Source organism: Ostrinia nubilalis, chromosome W (genome assembly GCF_963855985.1).
Source record: "Ostrinia nubilalis chromosome W, ilOstNubi1.1, whole genome shotgun sequence".
NCBI classification, from domain to species: domain Eukaryota; kingdom Metazoa; phylum Arthropoda; class Insecta; order Lepidoptera; family Crambidae; genus Ostrinia; species Ostrinia nubilalis.
In genome coordinates, this window is record NC_087118.1 from 5,722,738 (window position 1) to 5,742,368 (window position 19,631).

Below are 19,631 nucleotides of genomic sequence, written 5' to 3' on the forward strand. Positions count from 1 at the left end.
TGGCCCAAGATCCACCCCCGCCGCATCTAAACCTATTTATTAAATTTTAAACAGTTCGTTTAAATTTTAAACATTCCAATCTCATTATACTAATTTATATTAATATATTAAGATATCAAAACGTTCAAAATGTGTTGCTGTACACGCTGTACACGAGCCGGTGTTCTCTTTTAAGATATTTGTAAGTGATAAAATAATGTGATTACTTTCTTACTTTTACCTCGACTGTCGGTAATTATTATTAATAACTGGTAAGTAACATAATATACATAAATTAAAACGAACTGTCCCACCCGTGACAGTGACAGGGGGGCGCCACCACCGTCAATACCGAATCGCTGGTTCCGATTTTTGCCACGTTGGAAACTATATAGTTGAAATGATGGTGGCGCCCCCCTGTCAATGTGTTTGGCGACACGGTTCAGTTTAAATTAGTTGATCTATATGACTATAAGTAATGAACAGCGCAGCCGCCGCCGGTCTTATTGATCCTTGAGGGGATAATGACATTAATTAATCAGTAAGACGTACTATGGATCGAAATAGCGATTTATGGACATATTGATTTGTTTCTTTCACAATTTCTATTTGAAAAAAATACTTATCGAACGTAACTTACGTTATTCTGATGAATAAATGTCGTTAAAAGTTTTTCTCTAAAATCAATAGTTTGGCTGGAAAAAAATATTTTCCATTTTCGTTGTATGGAATGAAACTTAAAGTGGTCGATTTCGACTAAGCCTATGGCTTGTTGACTATAATCCTAAACTATCAGCGCGCGCCCAAAGTTGCCCGTTCAGAAGTTACAAGGTTCCAAAATATGAGTTAAATGTTTGTCAGTAATTTAAGGTTAATTTAAATTGTTAACGTATGGAATCTTTATATTTTCGTTGAATCTTTAAAGATATTACAAAAAAAGTCACTTTTACTAACTTTTTTTTCATTTTTCAGAACCACATAACTTGTGAACGGGCAACTTTAGGCGCGCGCTGATAGTGTAGGATTATAGTGTCAACAAGCCATTTCATTCCATACAACGAAAATGGAAAATATTTTTTTCCAACCAAACTATTGGTTTTAAAGAAAATCTAACGACATATATTCATCAGAATAACGTAACGTATCGATAGGATTTTTTTTCAAATAGAAATTATGAAAAATATCGCTATGTCCATAAATCGCAATTTCGATCCATAGTGTGACGTAACCTATCGATATGAATTTAAAAAATAGAAGTTGTGAAAAAAAAACGCTGTCCAAAATTTCGCTTTTCGATCGATCCATAATAGAAGTTTTTTTTTTTTTAAACATGATGATGACATGACAACGTTAAAAAAATATTATTTTTATCTCATAAAGATAAAAGTAAATTATGCCTGCTCCACTTTTACCTACTTTCGAGGGACCTTAATTTTTCAGTCGTACAAAACAAAATTTGACAAAAAAACATACACTAAAAAGTAGAAAAATAATTACTAATTACTTATTTATTAGGACGAATTAATATTTATGTACAGGGTGTAAAAAAACCTATCACGAAGACTGAAACTACGCATTCTGTACACCCAACCAAGTAATATTACAAAATATTATTGGTGGGAAATATTTTTTATTTTTATGATTAAAAAAAATACAATATTCCGCAGCCCGCAATGTACAGCGCGCCACGCAACGCAATGACCGTGCCTATGTGTGTGTGAGTGTATTGGAGCGTACGCGCTTTCCCGCCACTACCTACCGCGACCGCAGAAGTATTTTGTACACAAAATTACCAGATTATTCACTTCCTACATTTAAAAAACACATTCCTTTAGCATTTGTTTAGGTTTAGAACTAAGTACTTACCGACTAATCCCCTTCGACGTCGTCTGGAATCGGCCGCTCCAACCGGACAAGTTGTGGCTCGAACTGACGGCCTTCCACGTGCAAGCAAACGCGTGCCAGGTAAATCGTGTTTTGATGCGCGCTCCAGTATTATTCCTTCACGTACAGACCGGTATTTAAGTTCCTCAAATCCGACACAATACACGCCTAGACGAGGCGGACGAAGGCACAATCGGCTGATTGTCCAACAGACGTTGTACAGCCAGAACAATAATACGTGCATCAGTACGGTGGTGCGCTGTAGGATGTTCAGCCCGATACCTACAGCCTGCAGGGCTTCAGATGCGTTTCCACGTGCCCTCCCATAACAGTAAACCATGTTTACGTACTCACGAGCACTGTACGTATGGTTAGGCATCTTTCTAACACACATTCACTATTACCACACTCACTATCACACGTTCACACACTAACTATCCGCACGAGAAAACAATCAAAAGTCGCAAGCGCATTCGACGGCCGAAGAAACCGAACTGGCCGTGCGAGCAACGCGAGACGCGAGCGGCCCCTCGCAACAAAGGTACTGCCCCGCGCGGCGAGACTGACTGACCAATAACAGTCAAGCAATACGTCTATCGAATGTGTCGTCGTGAATCGGTAGCGCTCGGTAACTCTTCATTAAAAGTACTTGACCGTAATTCGAGGCTTATAAATTGAGATAGGCATATCCGTTTCCCGTAGTCTTTACCAATTTTAGTACTCTTTTTACACTATAGAGGGCGTGTTTCCGGTCTCACTAGGCAGTGGCGCCACCTATCTAAAGTTTCGTTAGTTTTAACCGCGCCATTTTTACTCATTGGCGTTCTTGTTCCCGTAGCAGAAAGTTGTTCGCTAAAAAGCGTACAAACGTTTCTTAAAAAATTGTGAGTTACCTAGTGCATTACCTACGGAAAAATAAAGTGTTAAAATTATAAGTCGCACACCTAGATCTAAACTGAGACAACTCAAAAAAGGGCATTTTTCAGGAGGCGAAAAAAACGTATTACTACATTTTTTGTTAGGGAAGTTATGAAACTCAGTTTTATTTTGGATTATTGATAGGCTGTGAAAGAATCCTGTATATAAACTGGGTCAAAAAATCTATCCTTTTTACCTTTAATCGCAGTTTTTTTAGTTGTTACATTTTAGGAGAATGACTTTGTATAAATAATAAAGTACATTTAGACTTGAATCAGTTTTTTTTGGACATTTTAAGATTTGAGTTCTCCTTTTCCACTCTTAAAATTTGTATATCATGCCATTTAACTTGATTCCAATTTTCGTCTAAAACCAAATTAGTTGCCCACATTTTTTGCAAGATTTTAGTGTCATAAAACTTTTCAAATGTCATCTCTACACGTTCTTTGGTCCTCTGTATTTCAAAATTTCAAGATGTGATTGAGTCCTCTTCCTGCACTATTAAAGTGGTTTTCATTGAATGTTTCGATATCCTAAATGATCCATTTAGGAATTGTTTGAGAAAACAGTTCATTTTGAATACGATCTGGATCATCATAAGAGATAAAAATGAAGATTTCATGACATGGTGAACATGATAGGTGTTTGAGTTTCTTCAGCCACTTTTTCTTAGCATCAACCGATCGATATGTTTATTTATTAATTTATTTACTTATTATAGACCTTTTTACTACATTATTTTATATTTCTACATTATAAAGAAGGTTTTATCTCTTGTGCAGACAACAGAATATCAGACTATACACTTGTATTACAACTACATAAGTTACTACAGTGTTTAACTTGAAGTGCCGTCGTCTGTACATTGCCTTTTAATTATCTTTACACTGTTCTCTTAAAATATTTACAAGAAAACGACCCATCATAATTTTTTTCGGAAAATAAAAATAATATCCACTGTAAGTTTTGCTTATCCAACAATAATAAGTTAACTCAAAACACTCTTCTCAAACAAAACAGGAGATAGTTTGAATAAAACTAACACTATTGAGAAACAGGGATTATCATACTGTACCTGATTTTAGGTGAAATATGCAAAACTACACGTTGTGTATAGAAAAACATTGAAATGAAATTAGTTCCAACAAAACTACGCCAACTAGAAATTCACAAGTTGATTCATCAAAACCAACTCAACTCAAAATAGTAACAAAATATAAGTTGCTTTATCAAACAAAACTGGAACAAGTCAAAATGTTTTGGTTAACTATTGCAGAACAATTCATCAATACTGTTACTACTCAAATTAACTCATTATATATTTTCTGATTAACTGTAACAAATCTAAATATCCGCGTTTTCGTTTATTTTAATACGTGCACTCTCTGATACTAGCGAAGGTCAACTGACAAAACGCTTGTTTAGGTGGAAGGGGTTGACAAGCGTTGATTCAACAAAAGTAAGTTATCGCCATCTAGCGGCAAATGGATTAAGGCTTTATTAAACCTGTTATGTTGGAAAGATGCGTATGATAACCGAGTATTTGAATACAAGTATAAGTCAAAATTGACAATTTTTGAGTTGTCTCAGTTTAGATCTAGGTGTGCGAAGTGTTGGAACATCTAACAGGAAAAAATGTAAGTACCTACAAAGTAACATTTTTGCAAGGATTATTCGTTTTTAATGTTTATTGGTATATTAAATTTCAAATTATTACGTACGAATATTCACCCTCATAGTGAATTATAAAATATGTATTTAGAATTGAATATTTAGTGTGTTATTTCTTAAGAAATTAACCTTTTTTTTTTATAAAATAATTTACTACCCTCAAAGTGAAATAATTTTCTTACGTAAATTATTCTTTTATCTAATTACAAAATAGTGTTTAAATTTTACGTTAAATGAACGAAATAATTATTAACAAATTATTTTAACGGATTTTCCGTTCGACTTTTTCAAAATACAAACTTATAGCAATTTTTCGGCCTGAATTCCTTGGATGGTTTGTAACATAAAGCAAATTTCAGAATGAGTGATGCAAAGTCTCCACTGGTTGAAGAGGAACCGAGGCCTGGGCCAAGTGGTGTGCGTCGGAAGCGGGCTCGCAGCAGTAGCACCGATACTACCAGCACCTCCAGTAGCTCCAGCTCGAGTTCTTCCTCATCGGGAAAACGTAAGCGATCTCGGCGACACCGCCATAAGAAAAATAAAACCCGTCATTCGAAATGGCGTCAGATAACAAAAGATATTAGTGAGTTGCGCAATTTGATTTCAAAGCCTCCTACTCAACATAATTGTGATTTAGATGATCAAGTGTCAATTTATTCGCGGGTCAGTGGGGATCTCTATGAGGATGAAGTGGGCAGTAATGAACTTAATACGATTGTTGATGGTCCGGAACCACACTTTATTTTTGATTTAGAAACTAAACTAAAGGAACCTTCTGTTCCCAAGGCCCCCGATAATTATGTTAAAATGTTAGCCGATGTTCAACGTTTCGGTAATTCAACTTGGTCTGAAGTTAGGTATGCGGACACACAAAAACTTTACAACCATACCCCGGGTTTCGTGGAACTCGAAACTAATGGTGAAATACGATCTTACGATTCCCTTACTCATTTGTCCAAAGCCGATAAGGCTTATGCCGCAATAACTTTTTGTGCCCTCAAACAAAAATAATGTTTACAAGAGAATATTCGAAGCTTACTAACTTGGGCTAAATCCGATTCAGGTAATTTAAATAACCTAAATGCCAAAATCGAAGATTTATTTCTAAAAGGGGATTTTCATAAAATCTCAAGCGACCTGATACAATTAGTATGCGGCCATAGATCTGAGACTATAGAAATTAAAAGAGATGCGATTCTAAAACATGTTAAGGATCCTGTGGTTAAAGTATCTCTCAATAAGATCCCTCCTTCGAATACACACATTTTTGAGGCTGATGCCTTTGCGTCCGCATTAGAAAAAGCCGGGGGGGTACGTAAGGCCTTTTGGCCACTTAAATCCGATTCCTCACAAAGGGGAATTAATAAAAATCAACGCCATCCCTCGAGGGGAACAGGCGTCAAGAAATTTACGGGACCATCGAGTGGTCCTCAAATTCCTTGTTGTGTTTCTGGCACCTCTTGTCAATCACACAATACAGTACCAACCTCGAGGGTTGCGTACAACAATATGAATCAACACAACTGCCACAACACCATGGCTTACGAAAATGTAAGGGGTTCATTTCAATACCGAGGCTCGAGGTCTCGTGGTTCACAAAGAGGAGGAAGAGGACGAGCATCTTCTCATGCCTCTAGAGGTCAATTCAAACGTAATGATCAATGACTCGAGGTCATTCCAAGCCGGGCAATTAGTCCACTTTTACAAAAAATGGGCGCTTCCGAAATAATAATAAAATTAATACAAGGTTATCGCATACCGTTCATTTCGAAGCCTCCTCTGTCCATGCCAAATGCAAACAACTTGTTTCACACTCAAGTATCAGAAGAAATGACAATAATTGTCGAAAAAATGAAAGCTCAAGGCATTCTAAATCCAGTACATGTTGTGACACCCAGTTTCGTATCACACCTGTTTCTAATACCCAAACCAGACGGATCGCATCGTCCGATTTTCAATTTAAAGAAACTCAACGAATATGTAAAAGCAGAGCCATTTCGACTCATAAACATGTACCGGATTCCAGAGTTCCTCCAGCCAAGCGACTGGCTTTGCAAAATAGACCTGAGCCAAGCATATTTTCACCTGAAGGTCACGGAAACGCATCGGCGCTTTCTGAGGCTAATTTACAACGGTCAACTACTAGAAATGACCTGCCTACCGTTCGGCTTGAGTACGGCTCCAAAGACCTTCTCCATACTCACCAACTGGATAGCCCAGACGTTGCGTCAAAAGGGAGTACGAATATTAGTCTATCTAGACGACTTCCTTATCGCTCATCAAAGTCCTGTTATGCTCCAGAAACATGTAAAAATAACCCTAGCACTTCTAAAGACTCTCGGTTGGTGTGTCAACTTCGAGAAGTCAATAACAACTCCTCAAAAGAGCATAACTTACCTAGGCGTATTGTGGAGAACTTGGGACAACCTCAAGTCGTTGCCAATAGAAAAGATCATCACAATCATAGAAAAGGTTCGTCAAATTCTAAATCAGGGACATGTAGTACTGAGCGAAATACAAAGTCTCGTAGGACTTTTAAACTTTGCCAGCTTTGCAGTGCCACGAGGCCGACTTCATCATCGTCATCTCCTGAGATTCATGAATGCCTTAATAAAACAACCAAAGGCCAGATTTGCATTACCCCTAGAAGTCCAAACCGAGTTAAAGTGGTGGATTCAAAATTGCCACAACTCGTCATTACTACATTTCCCTCCCCCGTCGCATTTCCTCACGACGGACGCGTCGGATCTCGCGTGGGGTGCACAACTGGACAATGTACCTCTGACAGGCTCTTGGTTACCCGAGGAACAAAATCTCCATTGCAACATGAAAGAGATGTTGGCTATATTACACGTCATTCGGCTATATGCGCACAAGTTGAGTCACAGTTCTCTCTTAATACAATGCGACAACAGAACGGTAGTAGCTCACCTTCGAAAAGAGGGGGGGACGAAATCGTTACCACTGATGAACTTAACTCAAGAGTTATTGACATTACTGGACCAACACCAAATATTTTTTACTATCCACTACATTCCCGGGCGATACAACAACCATGCCGATCACCTATCGAGACACCGACGTCCACCAGAATGGCACCTGTTGCCAAAATGTCTAGAAAGGATATTCACAAAAATGGGGACCCCTGTGATAGACCTGTTTGCGTCGGAGAGAGCTCACGTAGTATGCAATTATGTATCACTAGACCAGACAGACCCCAAAGCACTGTGCTACGACGCGTTCAGCATGTTGTGGAATTATCCTCTAGCGTGGATATTCCCTCCGCCATTCCTAGTGCCCAAAGTTCTGGCACATCTGAACCAATCGACAGGTGTGTTCCTAATAGTTGTGCCTCGGTGGCAGAAGGTATTTTGGAGGGCAGACCTCAAAGCAAGAGCCCTTGCAGCTCCGGTTGTTCTGAAGAACCTGTCAATGAACCTAGTGGACACATCAACAGGCCTTCCTCCTCCGAATATAGAGGACCTGACACTCGAAGTCTGGAAATGTGGGGGTGGACCGACGAAATAACGGACTGGAATGATAGTCAGGTATCCCTACTAAAACATTCTTGGAGACAATCTACTCTCAAAACATATAAAGTAGCATGGGAGCGCTGGTTAGGATGGGCAAGATCGAATAAGGTAAACCCTAAAAAACCCACAGGCTCTCAACTTGCACAGTTTTTAGCTGATCTTCATCTAATTCATGGCTTGTCATATAATACCATACTGCTGCATAAATCGGTGGTATCCACCTTGTGTAACGCGGATATGTCCAGTCAGTTAAGTTCCCACGTCCTGGTCAAGCATATTCTTAAATCAATATCTCTAAAGAATCCAAAAGTAGTAAAATCAAATATTTGGGATGTTGATATTTTAGCTCAATACTTGTCCAATTGTTCGATAGACAAAAACAACGCTTACCAGACTTCACGACACACAGCTATTCTCTTGCTATTATGTTCAGGGCGGCGGATTCATGACTTAACGTTGCTTAGAGTTGATTCTGATCATTTTATAAAATCAGATAATTATGTTATATTTCGGCCAGAATTTGGATCCAAAACGGATAATATGGACTATAGGCAATCCGGTTGGAAATTAATGACAAATAATGACAACGTTAATCTTAACCCAGTTTTCTGGATTGAGCACACTATATCACTGTTGCAACCTAGACGGGATACAGCTAAGAAATTTAATTTGTTTATGACTGTTAGGGGTCCTGCTAAACCAGCATCTCGAACTGTTATAGCAGGTTGGATAAAACATTTATTTAAAGAAGCAAATATTCAGTTTTCCCCTGGTAGTGTGCGGTCAGCGGTGGCCTCAAAAAATTTGTTAAGTTATCCTCTAGATGAAATTTTAGCGCGCGGGAATTGGAGGTCCGCTAATACCTTTCAAAAGTATTATAGGCGCGAAGTTATTCCTAATAGGAACCCAACAAATACACAAGTATCTCGTTTATTTCATCCTATTGATTAAATAAATTAGAACTTGATCGATATACAATTATACAATAATAATTAATAATTAAAGTGCAATTGCTAACATGATTTACACTCGGATTAGAATCTTATATTATGTTTGTATAAATTATACATTATGTTAATAAATAAATGTAAACAGAATATTAATTGTTTTATTATAAAATCTTAGGTCACATTGGCGTATAATTCAGGTGTTTCCATGTCTCACCAGGCGATAACAGACACTTCTCAATTTATAAGCCTCGAATTACGGTCAAGTACTTTTAATAGCAGCGTTTTACCTGAAATAAAACGTATATTAAAATACTTACCTAATTCGAGGCTTAGTTTTTAACTCTGCCTGGTGCATTTATTCGAAGCCAATGAGTAAAAATGGCGCGGTTAAAACTAACGAAACTTTAGATAGGTGGCGCCACTGCCTAGTGAGACCGGAAACACGCCCTCTATAGTGTAAAAAGAGTACTAAAATTGGTAAAGACTACGGGAAACGGATATGCCTATCTCAATTTATAAGCCTCGAATTAGGTAAGTATTTTAATATACGTTTTATTTCAGGTAAAACGCTGCTATTTTCAACTACAAATTTACGTAATTTTTAACTTAACAAAAATGTAATTTCATCACTTTAGTACAGGCAAGTCTATCAACGAATGAGATTGTAAAAGCGTCGTCAAAAATACTTTGATTAATCTTTGTTAACTAAAGATCCGTCCTAGCATGCTTAATAATAACTAGCGGCCGCCCGCGACTTCGTACGCGTGGATCCCGTTTTACCCCCTTCATCTATCTTACGCGGTTTAGATTTTTTCATACAAATGTTTTTTCCCGCTAACTCCCGTTTCCGTTGGAATTTCGCAATATCCTGTTGTAACTAAGCTTTAAGTTTACTAAAGGACCTGCATGCCAAATTTCAAGCGTCTAACTTAATCGGTTTAGATTTTTCATAACAAAGGATTTTCCCGGTAATTCCTGTTCCTGTGGGAATTTCGGGAATTCCTTTCTTAGTGCACCTCTACGGTACCTAAGCTTAAATTTCAAGTGCCTACGTTTAGCCGTTTAGGCTGTGCGTGGGTATGTCAGTGAGTCAGTCATACAAAAGGAATTTCCCGCTAATTCCAGTTCCCGTGGGAATTTTGCAATATCCTGTTGTAACTAAGCTTTAAGTTTACTAAGGTACCTGCATGCCAAATTTTAAGCGTCTAACTTACGCGGTTTAGATTTTTTCATACAAATGTTTTTTCCCGCTAACTCCCGTTCCCGTGAGAATTTTGCAATATCCTGTTGTAACTAAGCTTTAAATTTACTAAGGTACCTGCATGCCAAATTTCAAGCGTCTATCTTACGTGGCTTAGATTTTTTCATATTAATGTTTTTTCTCGCTAATTCCCGTTCCCGTAGGAATTTTGCAATATCCTGTTATAACTAAGCTTTAAGTTTACTAAGGTACCTGCTTGCCAAATTTCAAGCGTCTAACTTAAGCGGTTTAGATTTTTCATACAAAAGGATTTTCCCGCTAATGCCCGTTCCCGTGGGAATTCCTAAGTATCCTATAACCTGCCCAGGAGTATGAAGAATAATTGTACCAAGTTTCGTTAAAATCCGTCCAGTAGTTTTTGTTTCTATAAGGAACATACAGACAGACAGACAGACAGACAGACAGACAAAAATTTTACTGATTGCATTTTTGGCATCAGTATCGATCACTAATCACCCCCTGATAGTTATTTTGAAAATATATTTCATGTACAGAATTGACCTCTCTACAGATTTATTATAAGTATAGATTAATGCTTTAAGCAAGCTTCCAAAATACTCAAATTTGAATGAATTGTAGATGCGCAATCGTTATTAATAAAACAATAAGAATATCAATACATTTTGATAGTTATTCCGTGTAATAAAGTTACGTTCATTTAAAATAATCACGAACAAGACGATGAATCTTTTTATGTTGAAGAATGGAAGTAATTGGTATGAAAGAAGTGCTAAAAGATATGAAATTTTGTTTATTTTCTAAAATCAATCGAGTTTAAAAATAAAATCTTATCTTTTAATCTCCCATCGAAAGTGAAGGAGCAAGAGTTTGCCAGTGTGTTATTTCTAGGCGTTCAGATTGCAGTAATAAGTAAGTTAAGTTTTATTTTATTAATTACTATCGTAAAGACGTAAAATTTATTAAGTTAGAGAGCTAGAAATAATGAACCTGTGTGTAAGAGCATTTGTCATTTGTTTACAGTACTTTTTAATGATACAAGTTTATCACATCTGCTTACTGCCTGTGATTAACGATTAAAATTACGTTTATTTAGAATCACGTGCATAACCATTATTTATTTCAAGTAAATTATGAAGAAAGGAAGTAATGAGTATGGAAGGAAGACTGAAAAAAGAGACCTTTTTATTTAGTTGCTGAAATCAATTAAGTTTAAGAACACACAATCATCACTCCTATCGAAAGTGAATGCCTTAATCAACGATAGGAGTAACATTGCCAGGTGTTTACTCTAGGCGTTTAGAGCGGTGTGGTGTAAGCAATAATTTGAGTTTTACTTTATGAATTTTATTACTATCGTAAAGACTTAAGTTATTGAAGTAGAGAGTTATTAATGTAAAGAATGACAGGCCTCATTCAAAAGATCATTATTCATCTGTTTACGGTACTTTTTAATGATACCTACTTACGCTTATCACACTTGCGTAGCTAATAAGACCTGTGATACTACATTGTGATAGAATAACGGTTATGCGTAAAAGCACGGTTTAGTTAACAACCTAGGTTCTGTAAGATTATTTAATTTGCGGAAAGAAACAAATTCGTGTAAAGGGTTTTTATTAATTAAAATGTAATTTATTATTTTTTAGAATAAAAACTAAACTGGTAAGGTGATATTAAGGTGTAAGTAACTAATTTAAGTACTCATTTCATTTTTACAAACTAGGTAGATTTGGATTAAGCTCAGTTCAGTTGGTCCAGTCGTAGTCGTTGAACTCACAGTAGAGTTGAATGACTCATGGGCGAGCGCGGGTTGCGGTTCGGGGCGTGGGGGCAGCGCTTGAGCGTGTGTGCGCGCGCTGCTGTCCATTTCTTATTGTAAAGACAAAAGCCTTATTGTGACGAAAATACTCAAAATTTTAATAAGGTTTCTTAGAAAAAAAAATTTTAAACAACGAATTGAAATTGATAATGTAAAAATCTTGAAAAAAATATTCTGACTTTGACCTTCAATATCTCCTAAACCACAAGTTTCCCAGGTATGGTCCCAAAGAAAAAAATGATCCCCATGATGTGGAGAATAAGTAGTCTTCGGCTTCGGGATAGGTTTTTTTACACCCGTTATACCATGATTGATACTTTTGGAGTCGGTGCCAAGATTATGAAACGTGTGAAGTTTGCCTGCACCGACTCCAAAAGTATCAATCATGGTATACATAAATATTAATTCGTCCTAATAAATAAGTAATTAGTAATTATTTTTCTACTTTTTAGTGTATGTTTTTTGGAGTCGGTTTTTTTTTTTATAAAAATTAACTTATTTCTTGCTTTTTAGTTAACTTATTATTATACCACGTATTACCACTGAAGGTAAGCAGTACATTGAGACTATATTCTTCATGTCAAGTGTAAAATAATATTCCCTACAAAATACAGGTTACCATATCGGCAACCTAAAAAGACCTTAAACCGTCAGCCCACCTTAAAAACATGAAAAAATACAACTATTGGTCTATTTGTACCTATAATATTTAAAGAATTATCCTCCAACTCCTAAGCGTTAAGGAGTTGTACGTACCATGACCAGTTCATCATGATGAGATGATGACTATCTAATGCTAACATTTGAATAACTTTAGAAACTATACTTATCTATAAAATTAAAAGAATTATCCTCCAACTCCTAAACATTAAAGAGTTTTACCTTCTATCATCAGCTCATCAATATGATATGATGATTTCCAGGAGCAAATACTTGAATAACTTAAGAAAACGTTTGAAAAACGATATACGTCCCTATAAAATTTGGGAGTTGCCCTCGATTTCCCTAGGATCCCATAATCAGATCCTGACTTGGTGACAATGGGACCACCTCAGAAGTGTACCCTATCAAACAAAAAAATAATTTTGAAAATCGGTCCACAATTGACGGAGTAATCGGTGAACATACATAGAAAAAAAAAAAACATACATACAGTCGAACATATAACCTCCTCCTTTTTTGAAGTCGGTTAAAAAGGGCGCTACACGGGTTTCACATTTTTGTCCTTTGACGTTTCAAAATCTTTTGATTAAATTTCCGAACGAAACATCCTATCACTCTCTAATCTATGGTCCCTACACCCCCCCTCTTGACAAACTGTCAAACAAAAGTTTGTTTTGATTTGGTTGGTGTTGTTTTGTTCGAATGAAATTAATAAGAATAGTTACTTACATACATATCTCAAAGAAATAATCTATAGCTGAAACAAGTGATCTTAAAAATAATAGTAACAGAAGCCTTGTACAATATTGCAACAATATCTGAGTTTTCAATGTGATACTGTTACGTTAACTCTATACATATTTTGCCTGTGTAAAATAAAGAGAATGGTGATTGCAGCGTAAGGTAATGCTTGATGATAACTATGAAACGTTTGATAATTGATGGCACTATTAATTATTCAATAATATTTAAGAGGTCAAAGTTTTTGAGGATGAATGTTTTTTACTCTTGCACTCTAAAAGTATTGTACAGTTTTGATGAAATTGTTTAACTATAAGGCTGGGTTGCACCATCTTACTTTAACAAACATCAAAAATCTATCAAACTTCATTCAGAAAACACCAGTTATCGTTAAAGTTACAGTCAAAGTTAGGTAATGCAACTGAGCCTTAATGTTTACAACAAAATGTAAGCACAATATCTATCAATTTAATTAAAGTTATATATTTTACTTTTCAGATGTTAAAGTGATCAATAATGATGTACAACTTGTCCCGGAAAACCAATATTTAATGAAAATTAATAAAATCTTAACAAACCAAAGTAAACTGTTCATAATTCCAAAATATTTAATTGAACATAAATTGATTATTATCTTTAAATAAGCCTTCTTAATAAATGAGTGTTTTAAAATTCATTGGGTTTTAATTAATATTAAATATCTAATAAGTTGAGATAAAAATGATATAGGAATGTTATCAACTGAACTAAGTAAATATATAATAAAGTGTATCAATCAATCATCAATGTTAATGGAGTTCAAGATAATAGTAATATTTTTATGGTAATGATACAGACGGAGACAAGGCTATTTTCATAAATAAAAATAGATGAAAACTTTTAAATACTATGTCACTTTTAAGAACTTATTCTACATAATAATAGGTTTGGAAGTTCTTTACAAGCTTAAACTTGTTTGTTTGGCTCTTGTGCATAAAATCTTACTTTTACAGGCATGGTATGCAGCTAAATGCATCAAATAAATTATTAAGTAAATACTTTTATCCTTCTTACTGTTAGAATTTTGTTTTTCATATCCAGATTTATTCTTAGAGATGTTTTCTTTGTGTAATGAAGTACTATAACACTAACTTCATTTAGTAGTAAGTAGGCAATACTTACCACATTTAGTTTCAACAAATGTCATAATAATACGAGTAAGTACTTCAGTAAGTCCTGTTCTTTATATTTTTAAAAATTATTTTGGGACTGGATGGCGCAATACAGGGTGGAATTTTATAATGCCACCTGGAGGGAAAGTACTTTTAATATTGTAGATAGAACTTTTTTCTCAAAGAAAACATTCCTTTATTTTTGAAAAGAAATAGAACTACATTCAAAGATTTACAAACATTTTCTTGCCACACCCAGAATCAAACCAACTGAAATCTATTAAAAATTACAACCTGTATTTTTATTGCATCAATTGTTAGGGTTAAGTATAAGGATGAAATCTCTTTAACAAACTTGATAAATCAAATGAAATGAAAACCATGAAATCTTAAATTATTTTATTTATGTACAGAATACATTGTATGGTATGGTAGACAATTTTCGAAAATCTTTCAATGCAGTTCTCTTTCTTTTCAAAAACGAAGAAATGTTTTCTTTCAGTAAAATTTTCTATCTATAGTATTATGAGTACTTACTGATATGTACCATCCTAGACTGCATCTCACTTAACACCAGGTGCGATTGCGGTCAAATACCTGCCTTGTCTAGCATAAAAAAAAACTTTCCCTCTAGGTGGCATTACAAAATTCCACCCTGTATATCCAATAATTTTTATTTATTTAATTAATAACTACAATTTATAACACACAAAAGTTAGTGAGATGACTGAAAGAAATTTCGGTAAAGGGGGTAAAACGGGATCCACGCGTACGAAGTCGCGGGAGGCCGCTAGTTATTTCATAATGCGCGCTCGTTGCCTCGCACAAGTACCTATATAACCTATGTACAAGTTACTGATTATTGCTTTAGAAATAATAAGAATTAAAATCTATAAAAATGTGTAGAATATAACTACCCACAAGGGCTGCTCCCATGTGGTGGGGCTTATCACCCTGCCAGATGGGTAGGACTATATGAGTTGAGAACGCGGGACATTTGGTCATGTGGAAGACTACAGCCGGCAGAAAATGGTCGTTACCTACCTAAGTGGGCTTTCTGGAGCGGTATTATGACCCGTAGCCCGTCAATGCTAGTGTCATCCGGTTGGCAAATGACCATGCTACCCAATGTCGCAGTCACTATGCCTAGACAGCCTCCACCACTCGCCACTGGTACCTCCGGAGCCGTCCTGTGAAACTACCCTTAGTGTAATTAAACGCACTGCCCTCTAATCTATAGATATAAACCAGTTAACCAAGTGCGTGTCGTCAGTGTCGTGCCACGCGCAGTGTAGGGTTTCGTAGTTGCCCGTCGTTACCGCAATATATTTCTGAAGCAAGCAATTAGTACTTCATCTTAACACTTTTAATGGGGGGACGCCCTAAGTTACTCGAACAAAAATTGGCTTCAATAAAGTGCTACTTTAATATTTTGCAAACGGGATCCGTTTAAATAAAAAAATAGTCTTAGAAACCCCTAAGCCATTATAAAAGACCTATCCAACGATACCCCACAGATGGGGTAGAAGATAAAAAAAAAACCCCACTTTATATAGGGAAGCTACCCTAAAAAATATTTTTTTAAATTTTGTTTTATTACTTTGTCGGCATGATTAGAATACATACCAATGGTAAAGTGGCAATACCTCCTAACTAACAATACTACAATTTTTTAAGAAATCGATTTAATTTCCTGTGGACATTTTCCATTCGAAATTTTTCTCCTAACTGATATTTCTTTTTAGATAGCAATAAAACTTTGTGGAAATATCTGCTATATGCGCAAGTAATATTCTTATAACACTGGGCTGCAGTCCTGTCTTAAATATTAAAATTAAATTTATGGAAAGAAAGAAACATTTATTGCCATGGACATCACAGAAGACAAAAGATGTAAATAATAGAAAAAAAAGTAAATAAGACATAGGTGACATAAAACATACAATGAAAGTGAAAGTAAACTGAGCAGTGCCACCCTGTCGCACAGCGATGTCATATTCATATTCATATTCATTTATTTGCTCACTAAGTGTAGGTACATAAGGTCTTATAACTAAATACAGTGCTTAAAACAACTTAGTAACCTAGTTTAGGTATTGCAAATTTTTTTGAGGGCTGCATGCATGCTATATAATTATTTATTTTGTAGGTAAGTATAATATTATATTCTAAGTATTTATTTATTAAAAGTTATTCAGTTTACGTTAGTGTATTAGTTGTATCACAAAATTAGTCCTGTATTATTATTTTATTTATTATTTAAATATTCATCTAATTTATAGTAACATTTATTCATTAAGTATTGTTTCAACTTTTTATTGAATGTTGTGTACTTTTCTTCATTTTTTATTTCTTGTGGTAGTTTATTAAATAACTTGATGGCCATGTAATATGGGCTGGTATTTAACATTTTTATTCTGGAGTATGGGAGGCATAGTTTTTCTTTGTGTCGAGTATTAACGTTATGTGTGTCTTGCATTTTTTTGAATAAATGTGTATTTCTATAAACAAATGAGCATAGGTCATGGATATACAGTCGTGGTCAACTAATTTGGGACAGATAGAATACTAAGCAATACTAAGTGTTCATATCCTATTATTGTGAGCTTCATTCGATATTACTGGCTGTTACTTTGTAAACATATTGACTATCAAGTACTCTATTTAACAGAATACAATAACAACAAAAAAATCTTACTAACTTAATAAAAAATCTAAATCAAATCACATGAATCGGTAATTATGGTACGGACGGTCTGGCCACCTAATTAGGGACGCTTAAGTTTTTCCTTCTAAATTAAAAAAAATAAAAAGTAATAACTTTTATTCTGTTTATTTGTAATTTCGGCGTCAATTTGAAAAGCGATATTCTTATCTTGCGAGTTAAAAACTCATCAAATTATTAAAGGTAATGGGCTGAAAGAAAAGCAACAATGCGCTAAGTTATAATCAATCTTTATCAGTGTGGATGGCCATACCGGTAAATTGCAGATCATCTGAAATGTTCAAAAACATGAATCTACGATGCAGTGGCTTATTTCAAAATCATGAAACCATAGAAAGTATGCCTAGAAGGAAGAGGCCAATAAAAACAACCCCACAAGATGATCGCAGAATGGTCACTCTCGCAAAGAGAGACCCCTTTAAGGGTTTCGTTCTGATCAAGAGCGAGATTTTTGGACCAGAACCGACTGCTGGAGTATCTGCGAGACCGTCAGATGGCGACTGGTGGAGGCAAAGCTTGTAGGAAGAGTTCCTCGAAAAGTTCCACTACTGAAGATGGAACACAAAGAAGCAAGATTGGCGTTTGCAAGAAAGTATGGACATTAGGCTTTTGCTCAATGGATAAATGTGCTGTTTTCTGATGAGATCAAGATAAATCTTATTTCATCCGATGACAGACAATACGTGCGACGACCTGTAAAGTCCGAAATGATACCAAAGTAAACGAAGAAGCAGGTGAAACATACAGGCGGCAATATAAAAATCTGGGGATATTTTTTTGGACATAGAGTGTAACCTATAAAAAGAACTGAAGTTAAACTTGAGCAATTCCAATACAAACAAATATTGGAGAAAACGATGCTATCGTATGCTGAAGAAGTCTTACCAGTCTTATGAACATTTCAACACGATAACGACCCAAAACATACCGCGTACTCTGTTTAATCGTTCCTAGCGCAACAGTCAGTGACGGTACTAGATTGACCCGAAAACAACTCAGACTTAAGCCCTATAGAACTTATGGTATGAAACGAAGGAAAAAGTTGCAGCTCAACGTACTGGCACTAAAAATCAGCTTTTCGTGGCATTTCATGGTGTTTGGAATAATATTTCTTTAGAAACCTGTAATGATTTGATTGCATCCATGCCGCGCCGATGTCAAATGGTTATAACCAACAAAACCAACCATATTGGTTATAAAAATACGTTTGATGATTTTGTTTTGTATTCTATATTTATTAATGAAAACTTTTTATGTAAGAAACACTTAAATAATTTCCAATTTATTTACATTTACAGTGAAAGTGTTACGTGTCCCTAATTAGTTATCCATCCCTAGGTCAATAAGTGTGTAGGTGGCAATGATTTATTTATTTTAAAAATATTGATCGCAACTAGCTAGTTTCTTTTCTGGCCTTTAAATATTTAGAATACTAGCCAAATTACTTGTTATTAATAGGCACAAGCTACAAAGCCTCGTGAAGATTTTTTTTTCGGACTGGAGAGACGGTCTTGTGTTTTAGTCATATAACGTCCCTAATTAGTTGACCACGACTGTATATTGCTGTTAGGGTCATTATTTTGTATTTTATGAAATAAGGTTTGCAACTCTGTGTGTTATCTATTTGGGCTATGATTCTTATACACTTTTTCTGCAATAGAAATAAATCATTGGCATTAACGCTGTTGCCCCATAGCATTATTCCATATTTAAGCCAGGAGTATGCATAGGCGTAATACGCTGTTAGTGCTGTTTCTGTGTTTGTGCTGTGTTTTATTTCAAATAGGGCGTATGTAAATTTTGATATTTTGGTTCTTATTTGATCTATGTGCGTTTTCCAATTAATGTTTGCGTCTATGTGTAGTCCTAGTAAATTAAAAGTTTCTACTGATTCTAATTGTACATTTTTTCCAAGTGTTATATTGATGTCTAAGGGGGCTTTTGTATATGGTCGGAATTGTATTACTTTTGTTTTTTTAAGATTAATTTCTAAGTTATGTAGTTCCAGCCAATGTGTAATATTTGCTAATGTGTCACTTATAAGGATGTCGGGGTTCGAGTTTTGTTCGCACTTAATTAAGATTGATACGTCATCTGCAAAAAGTATAGGAATGTCTATCGCAATGGGACCCCACTCAGCATATGCCGTGGCCCCCGGTGAGGGAGGCCACGACGCTGGTTTTCAGTGTGGCGATTTTCGTTCTTTGAACTATCGTTCGGCCTTGGGTCTCGCCTTAGTAAGTTCCTGTATACAATTTGTATCGAGAATTTAGTTCGGTTACGAAAGCGATTGACAGCTTGGCGGCCATCTTGGATTTTCAAAATTTTGTATTTTTTCTTTGATCTGGACTACTTTCCGCACCGAACCCCATTTT

At 35.6% G+C, this 19,631-nt stretch overlaps 1 long non-coding RNA gene across 1 annotated transcript; it reads left to right on the forward strand.

Moving 5' to 3' along the window:
- The first annotated feature begins 13,259 nt into the window (after nt 1-13,259).
- LOC135086330 (uncharacterized) lies at nt 13,260-14,052 on the forward strand. The gene is made up of 2 exons (XR_010260408.1): nt 13,260-13,542; nt 13,879-14,052. It is a non-coding gene; the product is annotated as an uncharacterized LOC135086330 (long non-coding RNA).
- The last annotated feature ends 5,579 nt before the right edge of the window (nt 14,053-19,631 follow it).